This window comes from Engraulis encrasicolus, chromosome 8 (assembly GCF_034702125.1).
Source record: "Engraulis encrasicolus isolate BLACKSEA-1 chromosome 8, IST_EnEncr_1.0, whole genome shotgun sequence".
Classification (NCBI taxonomy): domain Eukaryota; kingdom Metazoa; phylum Chordata; class Actinopteri; order Clupeiformes; family Engraulidae; genus Engraulis; species Engraulis encrasicolus.
In genome coordinates this window covers 4,843,828-4,856,327 of record NC_085864.1, presented here as the reverse complement: position 1 = coordinate 4,856,327, position 12,500 = coordinate 4,843,828, and the positions used below count along the sequence as shown (strand labels likewise).

The 12,500-nt window shown below is 40.4% G+C and overlaps 1 long non-coding RNA gene across 1 annotated transcript; it reads right to left on the bottom strand.

Annotated features, from left to right (window-relative positions):
* Window positions 1-5,682: 5,682 nt before the first annotated feature.
* On the bottom strand, window positions 5,683-8,612 carry LOC134453464 (uncharacterized). Its single transcript, XR_010035614.1, has 4 exons — window positions 8,567-8,612; window positions 7,735-7,800; window positions 7,523-7,591; window positions 5,683-6,128 (listed from the first exon to the last, which is right to left on the bottom strand). It is a non-coding gene; the product is annotated as an uncharacterized LOC134453464 (long non-coding RNA).
* Window positions 8,613-12,500: the final 3,888 nt, after the last annotated feature.

The following is a 12,500-nucleotide window of genomic DNA, read 5'->3' as shown; positions in this document are numbered from 1 at the left end:
GTGTGTGTGTGTGTGTGTGTGTGTGTGTGTGTGTGTGTGTGTGTGCGCGTGTGTGTGCGTGTGTGTGCGTGTGTGTGTGTGTGTGTGTGTGTGTGTGTGTTTGCACGCGCATGCTCATGCTCATGTATAGTGTGTATGGATGTCGTTGGATGTTATCACACCATCACATGATGGCTGTGTCATCACTGTCACTTGTCTCTTCCACAAAGCCCGGTCATTTGCATCATCATTTCATGACAAGCGCATACAAGCTACGGTATCCATTCAAACCAATAGGATCAGGAGCTGCAGTACAGTCTCAGTGAAGCAACGTGGTCTGCACCAACAACACCAAGAGCAATCACAACATCAAACCAAAAAGGAAAAGAAAAAGAAAAAAGAAAAAAGAAAATCCTTGCCCTTTGCTCCTCTGAGGCAACAATAACTGGTGAACTGTGCCCATGGCAGACGGGTCTATTCTCTCTCTCCTCCCCCAGCCAAGCCAGCCAGCCAAGCCCCAGATACGGTGGCCAGAGTCTGGACGCAGAATTCAATTACCGCCCCTTCTGTAACAAATCCGCTGGAGAAAATGTTCCACGGGATGTTCATTTCAGCTTTTCTTTTCCGCCAAATCCCCAAAGAAATCTCCCTTTTGGCTCGGACGATGCACTTTTTTTCTTACCCCCCTATTTTTTTTTCCAAATAAAGAAAGAAAAATCAATATCTGGTTTCAATACGCAAGGACCCGAATCAATATCGCCTGCAAAGAAAAACCCAACAACGCCACCACCACAGCTCACAACACAATGCAACAGCACCACCACTCTCCATGTTGCATCTCTCCTCTCCCCAGCTCTTCACCATCCTCGTGGGTCGTTGGGAGAGAGAGAGAGAGAGAGAGGGAGAGGGAGAGAGAGAGAATATGGTTATCATGGAGGTCAGGAAAGCCCTCACCACCGATACAAAAGCCTATGATTAGCTTCTCTGCTTGCAGTCATTCTCTCCAGCTCCCCGCCCACCACCACCACCACAGAACACCACACCACAGCACACCCACCATCCAATGAGTCCCTTTAACCTTTTCATGGCGCACACCAAAACATAAATAGACTTAATACCAGTCACTTCTTGTTTCCTGCTCCCCCCCACTCTCCGATGGAGTACCATGGGAGACAGTAGGCAGTGACACCAGAGCCGCCCGCCCGCTCGACCAAGGAGAGGATTTGTCACTTCTTCGCCGGCTGTTTAATCTTCTGTGTCACAAGAGGGACAGCATGGGATTTCTCAGTCAGTCCACAGCCTAAAGCCAAATCCCAACCCCCAAGCTTTTAAAAAAAATAAAAGCTTGCAATCAGAGTTTGGTATTATCTCCTCTTTAAGGCAGCACAATGATGAGCACCATCACATCCACAGGTAATTCAGATCAAGTGCCTTCTATGTCTAGGGGGGATGGCTGGTACGATGAGAGCACCTATCAATGTGTTTGACAGTTAGTGGAGGTGATGGTGTGTGATGATACTGTATCTTTATGTACTGTCTGCACAAAAGTGAGTGTGTGTGTGTGTGTGTGTGTGTGTGTGTGTGTGTGTGTGTGTGTGTGTGTGTGTGTGTGTGTGTGTGTGTGTGTGTGTGTGTGTGTGTGTGTGTGTGTGTGTGTGTGTGTGTGTGTGTGTGTGCACGTGTGTTTGATAATATTTTGTGTTGTGTCCACAGTTGACCTTTACCTGGCAATGGGAACTAGAGATGGACAAAAGCTGAATTTGGATGTATTTGTAGTGGTAGTTGTTGAATTTGGTATAACGCGTCTTCACTGTGATTGTACATAGCTCATAAATGTATATTGTTCATGTCCCTGTATAGTAGAGAGGTTAAGCCCAAAATATAGGCCTTTGACTTCAAGTCATGATGCAAAGGTCCCCTTTGGCATGGAAGTACCTTAGGATCATACAAATAAATGTATCCAAAGACACAAGTGAGATCACTTTTTTTTCGGAAATAAACACGCTTTTCCAAAATGGCCGCCAATGCATCGAAAATTCTCTATAGAGTCTATAACTTTGCTTCTGTTATCCCTATGATGACAAACATGGTGTCAAAGTATACATTTTTGGGGTCAAGGAATCCAATAAAATATGTTTTGAGTAAAGAAAAACAACAGTTTATCCATAAAATGATAATTGGAGGTAAAATGTGTGATTTTTTGCAGAAAAACGTGTCCCAAAAGCACATTGCGTTCATACGTTACTAATAATTAAATACATATCAAAAAAGTGTTCAATTACTGCATTGTAGAGAGTACTAGGACAACAACAACTATGTTCACAGTTACAATAGTGATTAAAACTCATAGCTTAGCGTCAAAATGGCCGCCAATGCATCAAAAAGTCCCTATAGAGTCTATAACTTTGCTTCTGTTATCGCTATGATGACAAACTTGGTGTCAAAGTATACATTTTTTGGGTCAAGGAATCCAGTAAAATATGTCTTGAGTAAAGAAAAACAACAGTTTACCCATAAAATGATAACTGGCGGTAACATATATTAGAAAAAAATATATATTAAAAAATATATATTAGAAAAACGTGTGCCAAAAGCATATTGCATTCATACATTACGGTATGGAATTCAATAAAGTATGTCTCAAGTAAAGCAAAAGAATGGTTTACCCATAACATGAACATTTGAAGTCAATAAGGACATTTCACACAAAATAAATTCTTTCATCAGAGTAACTTTACTTATCTCTTCCTTCAAAAATGTTTGTTAGTTAAAGGGGCCCCCTTTTATGCTTTTCCATGTCCACTACTCATTTACTGGGTTAGACAGCATCTGTTGTATGTAAAAGCTTGGTGAAAGAGCAAGAAAAAGAAAAAACATGCAGAGCCTGTCAGCCCAGTAAAAACACGGCGCATGAGTGACGAGTCCAAACAGGCTTCAACCACATCATCATCATGTGAGCCATTAAATACACAGTGTTTCTTCTGTGGTGACAGGCGCGGAGTGGCAATCGGGAGATCGGGGACTTGTCCCGGTGGGCCGCGGCCGCGAATTATTTTACAACGGCCGTATCATGTTCTCAGCCGGCCCCAAAGTATTCAGCCGAATTAAATTCTCAATTGGACCAGCGTCGAACCTAATGTAAACTAGCTACGAATCAACTCTTGATTATATGGAAGTTGATTCAACGGTATATATACCGTTTACCCGACCGCAATACCTCAGTGACGGTGTCAAACAGTAAATTGGCCACACCCCTTCTCTACTGATAATGTTCATACACCGTAGATCGCGGAAGTTTACTAGATCTTAGTAACATAGTTTCGTTTTCAGTATTTCAAGAACCTGTGATATTTAGATTGGTTACCAAGGAACGGAAATATTAGTCAGTTGTGATTTATTTTCCGATTTCCACATGACTGTTACAGTTTACAGTCTGCCACTCCAGATTCTCTTGCTCTGTGGTTATTGACTTGGGTTACGAACATACTCCACCAAGTGGTAAGGAAGTGAACTGCAGCTAAGCAGGAAAACACGTTGTACATGTTTTGATGGCATTGTTAGAACTAGAGGTATATCTCATTACAGTCGAAAATAATGGTATATCAAACATACATTTATATATGGCACATTTAGGATGTAGCCTATGTAATGTCTGAAGAAATGGAACAAAATAATTACCACACAAGAAGATTCTGATGTGAGCAGTGCTGGGTGTGTAGCCTAAACTGTGGATTAAAATGTAATTGCAAGAAACAAAGACATTTGCTGCGACGAAGACAGCGTTTTAAGGTAGGCCTACACCGTTTGGTTATACATTTTGTTGACTTATGGTTGTGCTTTGAAGTAGCTAGGTTTGGCTTATTTGCTGCATGGTGGGTTTATTGCACAATGTAGACAGACTTTTTGTAAACTATAGGCTACTATACTATATTTTGCAAGCCTACTCTTCTAAAAATCCCCACACTCAAAACTTTGTGCCCATGCTCATCCGTCTTCCTTAAACGATATTTCAATTTCAAACTGTCAAAATGACAGTGGAGTGCACATTTGCATGGAACAGTAGCGTGATGTAGCCTAACCTAGTAGGCCTATGAATGCTTTGGACTGTGATGATGGCTCCAGTGGTGTAGTCTACTTTTTGAAGTGGGTATACTGTATATTTGAGCATTTTTTTATGTGTACTGTATACATTTGTGCTATTGTAAATAATGGATCAATCCATTTTAAGTGGGTATACTGCAATCCCTGACATTTTGAAATGGGTGCGTATACCTGCGTTTTACATAGACTACACCACTGGCTGTGCATTTCATCAAGGTGTAGGCTAAATTCTCCAATTCAGGTTGATATTTTGACTACACTAATGTTCACATGTAGTACGACTGCAGATTTCGTGGCTTTTGTCTTTTGGTTAGGAAACCATGTTCACTGAAAGAAAATATTCGTTGGATTTACATGATTTAAATGTGTACATCGGTCCCACACAATCCAATTGTGTAAGGTCAACATGATTTCTTCCCCTATTTTTATTGTGTAAGGTTTAAGTGATTTTATCACCTTAAACGGAGGTGATTGGATCACCTCAACCTAACACAACTTATTCATGTTCCAGCATCATAAAAATGTGTTGGAACAATGTGATTTTTTAAAATAGTCACAAAATGTTTTTTTCACCTAAATCAGAGGTGATGAAATCACTTTCATCCTAAACAATTAATTGGTATTCCATTAAGCAGAAAATATGTTGGAAAAACACAAAACTTTGACATAGTTTGAAAGTATTTTTTTCATGTTTATTGAAGGTGATGGAATCACCTAAATCATGCATACAGCTACATTTCAGTAACATGATTCTTTAGTCTCAATCCACCCCCCCCCCAAAAAATAAATAAATAAATAAATAAAAAAAACATATGGTAAACATATTAGGTCTAGGCTATACAAATGCATTGCAGATCACAATTTGATGTACAGGCATGTGCAAACAAAAACAAAAAGAGTCAGAATTCTGTGATTAAATGTATTGACTTTCACTGTTCGCATGTAAAATGCACACAGATATACAAAACATAAGCACAGTCACAAATAACTGCTACTCTTTGACCAATCAACAAGCAGGAAATACAACGAGCATGGTCTGTGAACAAAAAGAAAGTCCAATTCGCTTTAAAGGTGCACTGTGTATTATTTTTAGTACTTTATTTTGAGATTTCATGCTGCCCATGCACAAATGTTGCATTTTTCATGAATATTTACCACCACCAAACTTTAAGTTGTCGTTATGACTGGGGAAATTGCTCTTTCCATACATGAAAGGGGGAGGGGGAAAGAGAGGAATCTTCTCCACTGGCTGTCATTTTGAATTTCTAGAAATACAGATTTTTAGTAAACTTACTGACCTTTGGTCATACTAATACATTTTCGTTCATTACTAAGTAAATATTCATGAAAAGGACACAGTTGGTAATAGGCAGCACCATTTCAATGTGCAGCATAGTTGCCTACTCTGGTCACCATCCTACACAGTGCACCTTTAAGAAAATACTTTGTTTGGTTGCTGTGAAAAAGTGCTCTCTGGCTGGATTATCATTCATGTGAACACATCGGACACAAATTAAATTCACTCTACATACAGTTCTCTACATAAAGTGCATTAGTCCACACTTGTAGGTGTGCGTGTGTGCGCTCTTGCGCGTATAGTGTATGCATGTGCACGTATGCATGTGCGCGTGCATCTGGCAGTCCACCATTCATTCGGTTGTCCTCTTTGGTGACCACATTTGTGTTATTACCCAGTCTTATTTAAGTCTAGTCTTGGTATTTTGTTTGTCTTTAGTTTGGGTCAAAATCAACACAGTATGTACAAAACATATGCACACTCAAGTGCTATTCTTAAAACCAGCAAGGAGCTGGAAGGGCATACAAGCAAATAGATCTCTAGAAAAAAGGTACATTTCACTTAAAGAAACAAAAATAACTGCTGTTTTTTAGTTGCTGAAAAAAAGTCCTTTCCGATTGGGTGTCACGTGTGTGACTGACATACACTAAAACTGACAATGTCCAAAGGTTGGGATGCCCAATCTTCTGTCAGAGCAGATTCCAATAGTGATGTCTTCAATTGCTTCGTCTACGGCAACTTCATCCATGACCTATTCAACACAGACAAAAGTAAATAAACACAAATTAACCAAGCCATTTGAATTAACAAATAAATCAACATTAAGCTGGACAGTAGGTTACTGCAAAGTCCAAAGCATGTCCTCTGTTCCACTGTCAAGATTTCCTCAGTTCTAATTCTGATGTGGGACCTGGATGATGATTTAACGCTGGTGTGAATTGGCCTGAGGTTGTCAAATACCAGAACCAAAGCTGTGTAGTTGCCTTCATTCTGCAGGGATGTCAAACTCAAACCCAGGGCCAATTGTTACCCATGAAGTAATTTTATGTGGCCTGCAAGATGATTGCATAGCATGACAAGACTTTGACATGAAACTTGGTGTGTCACAGGAATACCAGTGGGCCCAGGCCAATGAAAAAGCTCACTCATATGGAACAACACCCCAGGTCTACTGTGTCTCCTTGGCTGGGACCTACAAGGAGTTTGTAGTAGACAACCAGTGATGCCAATCCTCTGTTTAAGGTGTTTCAGAGCACAGAGATGGAAGGGTCAGCTCGTCTCAATTAAGAGAAGATCAAGTTTCATTATGCATGTACAGGTACGGTATATACTGTTCCTTGCGAGGAGATTTTGAAGGAAAAGTCTACTGCATTTCTCTGCTGTCTGATATTCTCTGATCTGAGATGAATTGAGAACCTCCCTGGCGTTTGTGCATGCGTGCAGTAATATGGCATGCAGGGCTCGTCTGTCAAGGGGCTGAAATAAGAAGTTCTTACAGTTTTCCCCCATCTCAATAAGTTTCCCTGATAACTTAAGATGATTAAAAATAAACCTTCAATATTCTAGGCAGACATACAACGGGCAATATAATGAAAAGCGTAACACAGCTGGTGCACGTTGTCGACTCTGATTCCACCCCCCATCAGAGCGAAAAACATGTGTCAACAAAGTGCTCTCAGATATTATACCCTTCATTGTAGTGCTCATTTTGTTTCTACATAGAAGATATTAATATTTCTTTTTGTTTAGCTGCACATTGATTGTGTAGCAAGTGTATTGAAATAACGAAACCGTGGGATAGCTTGCTCACTTTCAACTGAAGCCTCTCAATGTCATGTTGAGCATAGCACAATGCATACAAACTAGTGTCACACTCCACACTGAGCGTGGGAACACCAGGGAGGTAGTCATCAGCACTTCTCAGATCAGATCATCTTGTCTCAGATAACTCCAATTCTAGTACTAAGCAATAATCTAATATTCACTGGTCAGAGTACGACAAAATTTAGATATAAAAATTCGAGAAGCAGCTCCTTATACCACTGGAATATTTAGTCACCCCCATTCAGGTAACAGCTAATTTAAAGCAGGAGTCAAGTTGTTAAGGTGCACTGGGTAGGGTTGTGGCCAAAGTGAATGCTTTACCTTGTGGACTTCGAACAGTGCAGGCCATTGCACTGGGACTGTGGTGATTCTTTTCAATTCAGCACTGATCTGAAAAGACATAAAGAGCCCAAAGGATTTAACAATCAAATAATAAACATTAGGAGAAAGCCACGCACGCATTCAAGAAAGGAGATAAAACGCTGTAATTCACAAATAAAAACATTAAAGACAATCCAAATTGAATGTCTTACCTTGCGAACTTTGAACAGAGCAGGCCACTGTGCCAGAAGTCCTCAGAAATGGTGCGTCTTGTACAACTTAATGAAATAAAGAAAGAAAGAAAGAAAGAAAGAAAGAAAGAAAGAAAGAAAGAAAGAAAGAAAGAAAGAAAGAAAGAAAGAAAGAAAGAATAAAAAAGGAGAACATTTGTAACCTGTGCAGCATGAGTTCTGGAAATAAACTACTTAAAAATCACACTCTGCACCTTTAAAATCGCAGACTGTATCATGATCTGCTTCAATTGCCATGGTACATGTTGGTGAAATTCAGATTTCCAATATTGACGCCATGCATCCAGCCTAAAACCATGTCTGTCCCACTACCACTACTTGACCATGAGCATGGGACAGTTTACTTTGTACTACTCACTTGGTTAACACCACACATGCTTGACACCATGCGAAAAAATGTGATCATGTTGGTGTCATCAGACAAGAGGACATGGTTCCAGCAATCCATATCTGAAGTCTGTTTGTCTCTGATGAAACCATGAACAAATTTGCTTTAGATTGTTTCAAGCATGTGTGATAGTAGCCAAGGGAGAAGTATAAAGAAAATAGTCCCATGTTTACGGTCAAAAATGGTGGTGGGACTGATTTGTTTTGGGATTCTATGAATGGCATAAACATTGGGAAGCTGACTGCCACCAAAAGAAACATGCATATGAATGTACTGGTACCATGACTACTAAGGCAGATAATGATCCTCTCTATGGGGTTTTAACATGCAGGGGTGCAACTCAATAGTAAAAGGCTTTCTGCTCAGGAACCATCAAGTAGACAGGCGAAAAAGACAGAAACTTACATCAGCCAATTCAGAAACAGTTGCTTGGATTGCAGGGGAACAGTGGTGATTCTTTTGAATTCAGCAATGATCTGGAAAGACATAAAGAGCCCAAAGGATTGACATTAGGGAAAAGCCACACACACACACACAATATAAAAACCTTAAAGACAATCAGCATTGAATGTCTTACCTTACAGACTTCGAACAGTGCAGGACATTGTGCCAGAAGTCCTTAAAGAAAGAAAGAAAGAAAGAAAGAAAGAAAGAAAGAAAGAAAGAAAGAAAGAAAGAAAGAATGAATTGGTGAGGTTAAGCTTTTATAAACAGCACAGGATTCCTGAATGAGGAGCTTGCATTCTGTAAACTAGGCTACTTGTAAACAATGCTCCACTTAAAAGAGGAAGATATAGGCCAAGTAAAACGAGATAACAAGGCAGTGCATGCTTTGCATTGCACCATAAGTGCAAGTAAAAAAAGTGCTATGCACTTCAATAAATAGGATACTATTCTGACATGTTTCATCCAATTCCCTGTGCAAAGTTTATTAGGAGAAAGCCACACACACATTCAAGAAAGGAGATAAAACGCTGTAATTCACAAATAAAAACATTAAAGACAGTCCAAATTGAATGTCTTACCTTGCGAACTTTGAACAGTGCAGGCCACTGTGCCAGAAGTCCTCAGAAATGGTGCATCTTGTACAAGTTAATGAAATGAAGAAAGAAAGAAAGAAACAAAGAATAAAAAAGGAGAACATTTGTAACCTGTGCAGAATGAGTTCTGGAAATACACTACTTTTAAAAAAATCACACTCTCTTTCCAATATTGACGCCATGCATCCAGCCTAAAACCATGTCTGTCCCACTACCACTACTTGACCATGAGCATGGGACAGTTTACTTTGTACTACTCACTTGGTTAACACCACACATGCTTGACACCATCCGAAAAAATGTGTTCATGTTGGTGTCATCACACCAGAGGACATGGTTCCAGCAATCCATATCTGAAGTCTGTTTGTCTCCGATGAAACCATGATGAACACATTTGCTTTAGATTGTTTCAAGAATGTGTGATAGTAGCCAAGGGAGAAGTATAAAGAAAATAGTCCCATGTTTACGGTCAAAAATGGTGGTGGGACTGATTTGTTTTGGGATTCTAAGAATGGCATCAACATTGGGAAGCTGACTGCCACCAAAAGAAACATGCATATGAATGTACTGGTACCATGACTACTAAGGCAGGTCATGATTCTCTCTATGGGGTTTTAACACGCAGGGGTGTAACTCAATAGTAAAAGGCTTTCTGCTCAGGAACCATCAAGTAGACAGGCGAAAAAGACAGAAACTTACATCAGCCAATTCAGCAACAGTTGCTTGGATTGCAGGGGAAGGTGATTCTTTTGAATTCAGCACTGATCTGAAAAGACAAAGAGCCCAAAGGATTGACAAATCATAAACATTAGGGAAAAGCCACACACACACACACACACACACACACACACACACACACACACACACACACACACACACACACACACACACACACACACACACACACACACACACACACACAAAACAATATAAAAACCTTAAAGACAATCACATTGAATGTCTTACCTTACAGACTTTGAACAGTGCAGGCCATTGTGCCAGAAGTCCTTAAAGAAAGAAGGAATTGGTGAGGTTAAGCATTTACTGTATAAACAGCACAGGATTCCTGAATGAGGAGCATGCATTCTGTAAACTAGGCTACTTGTAAACAATGCTCCACTTAAAAGAGGAAGATATATGCTAAGCAAAACGAGATAACAAGGCAGTGCATGCTTTGCATTGCACCATAAGTGCAAGTAAAAAAAAAGTGCTATGCACTTCAATAAATAGGATACTATTCCCACATGTTTCATCCAATTCCCTGTGCAAAGTTTAAATTCAGTTTATATGCACTCCATCTAGGTCGGTTGTTCTTTGACTTCGTGTGCAGGAAAGCTTACATTTGATTAATCTTCGGTTAAGACCACAAGTGCATGTGTGCATTAAACACCTGGGTTGGGTCAAAAAAGAAAACTTTAAAATAGAATACTTGGCTTAAAATGAACACACCGAAACAACGCCAGCCCTCTGTTATCGTGAGCATGCAACGTGTTCCATAAAGTTCTGGTTCGCTGTGCATAACCCCCAACACCCCTCCCCCATTAACGGATCAGACCCTCCCGCGCAAAATATAGCTATTGACTGAAGATGACCAGCTAGATTGTTGTACAGTAGCAGTTTTTACTACATCCTTTGAATGTCCTAAATGTACATATCTTCCATTCTTTTCGAAATTGACATGATGCATAGCCAACTGCATGTGTTTGCAGTGCACCTGTTACTAAGCAAAGAGCACTGCGCGGGTAAATTTAGTAGAATCTAACTTCACCTTTGGCTCAGCTTCCACACACAAAAGACACAAGAGCAGTACTACATCGCCCACAATAAATGAAAGTACTTCAGTTACTTACTCAATTTCGTGTAGATCTTCACACATGACAACACTATTCCAGCGAGATGAGACTGAAGAGTACCGAGCTGACTGAGACGAACGGCTCTCTGGCTTTGAAACTTTCCGGCTTATTCTTGTCTAGAAAGTGGTGCACTAGCGCCACCTCAGGACTGGAGGCCACCTCAGACACAACTTAATCATGTTCATTCAAAGCATTAGAAACATGCAAATTCAGCAGTCTCCAAGAACACATTATCCTTATTTGATGAAATCATGTTTACTCAAGGAATGTTAATGAATTGTTTTGCATCTATTTACTTTATATAGGTTAATTCAAAGACCCGCCATTCCCTCTTTTTTCAGTGTTGGTTCGCTTTTCTTTGTTTGTTTGTTTTTTTTTGTTTTTTTTAAAGAGGGCCGCCAAGGGGAAAATTCTCCCGGTGAGAAAAGGTGGGCCACTCCGCCCCTGTGTGGTGAGGTGGGCAACAAAGGAACTAAGGAGGGCTGCCACCCTTGCCTTGGATGGAAAATTAAAAGATTGTGCTCAGGCGGTTGGTGACAGGCACCTACTGGCTGAACTAGCTGCTGGTGACATGATAGCTATTGATGCTGTATATCACCGTGCATGCCTAACTAGACTCTATAGAAAAGCAGAAACTGCTGGATGCGACTCAACTGTAAGTAAAGCAATTCAGGTCATCAGAACACATGTCCTCAATGAGTTGCTTGATTACATCGATTATTAAGAAATAAAATTAAACATCAAACTAAATAAACAAAACTAATCATAACATCTGCAGGCAAAACAGTGTGAGAGCATTGTCCCCACAATCATGGCTGAAAGTACCATTGGGATTGTTGTCACTAGTAGGCCTATTGTGATAACAGCAACCAACATTCAGGCACACGGATGACACCTCTTAAAGTTAGTAGGGACCCCATGGTGGCATGATGGCGTGAACTGAAAAAAAGGACCGAAAAAAGAATGGCAAATAAATTGCAACGGGGCCCCACCCATAATTCAGAGGAGTTGTGGCAATTTTATGACTGGCTAATGTTTCTAATTACATGCCTGTGAAAGACTTAATTAATTGGTGGAAGCAGGAAAAAAAGAAGGAAGGGGGAGGAGGATGGAAGGGTAAAGGCAGGACCTAAAGTAAGAAAAAAAAGGAGAAAGTGTGTGTGTGTGTGTGTGTGTGTGTGTGTGTGTGTGTGTGTGTGTGTGTGTGTGTGTGTGTGTGTGTGTGTGTGTGTGTGTGTGTGTGTGTGTGTATGTATGTACATGAGTTGGGGGTGGTGTGTGTGTGTGTGTGTGTGTGTGTGTGTGTGTCTGTGTGCATGTAGAGAGAGACTTAAAAAGTGGTTGCCCGCCCGTATTTGTTAGCCTTGTTCCACGGCGCTGGTTTTTACTGCCTAAGGAGAATTTAGAGGCACTTTATTTGCTCAAAGAAAATGCAAGTCCCCCCGA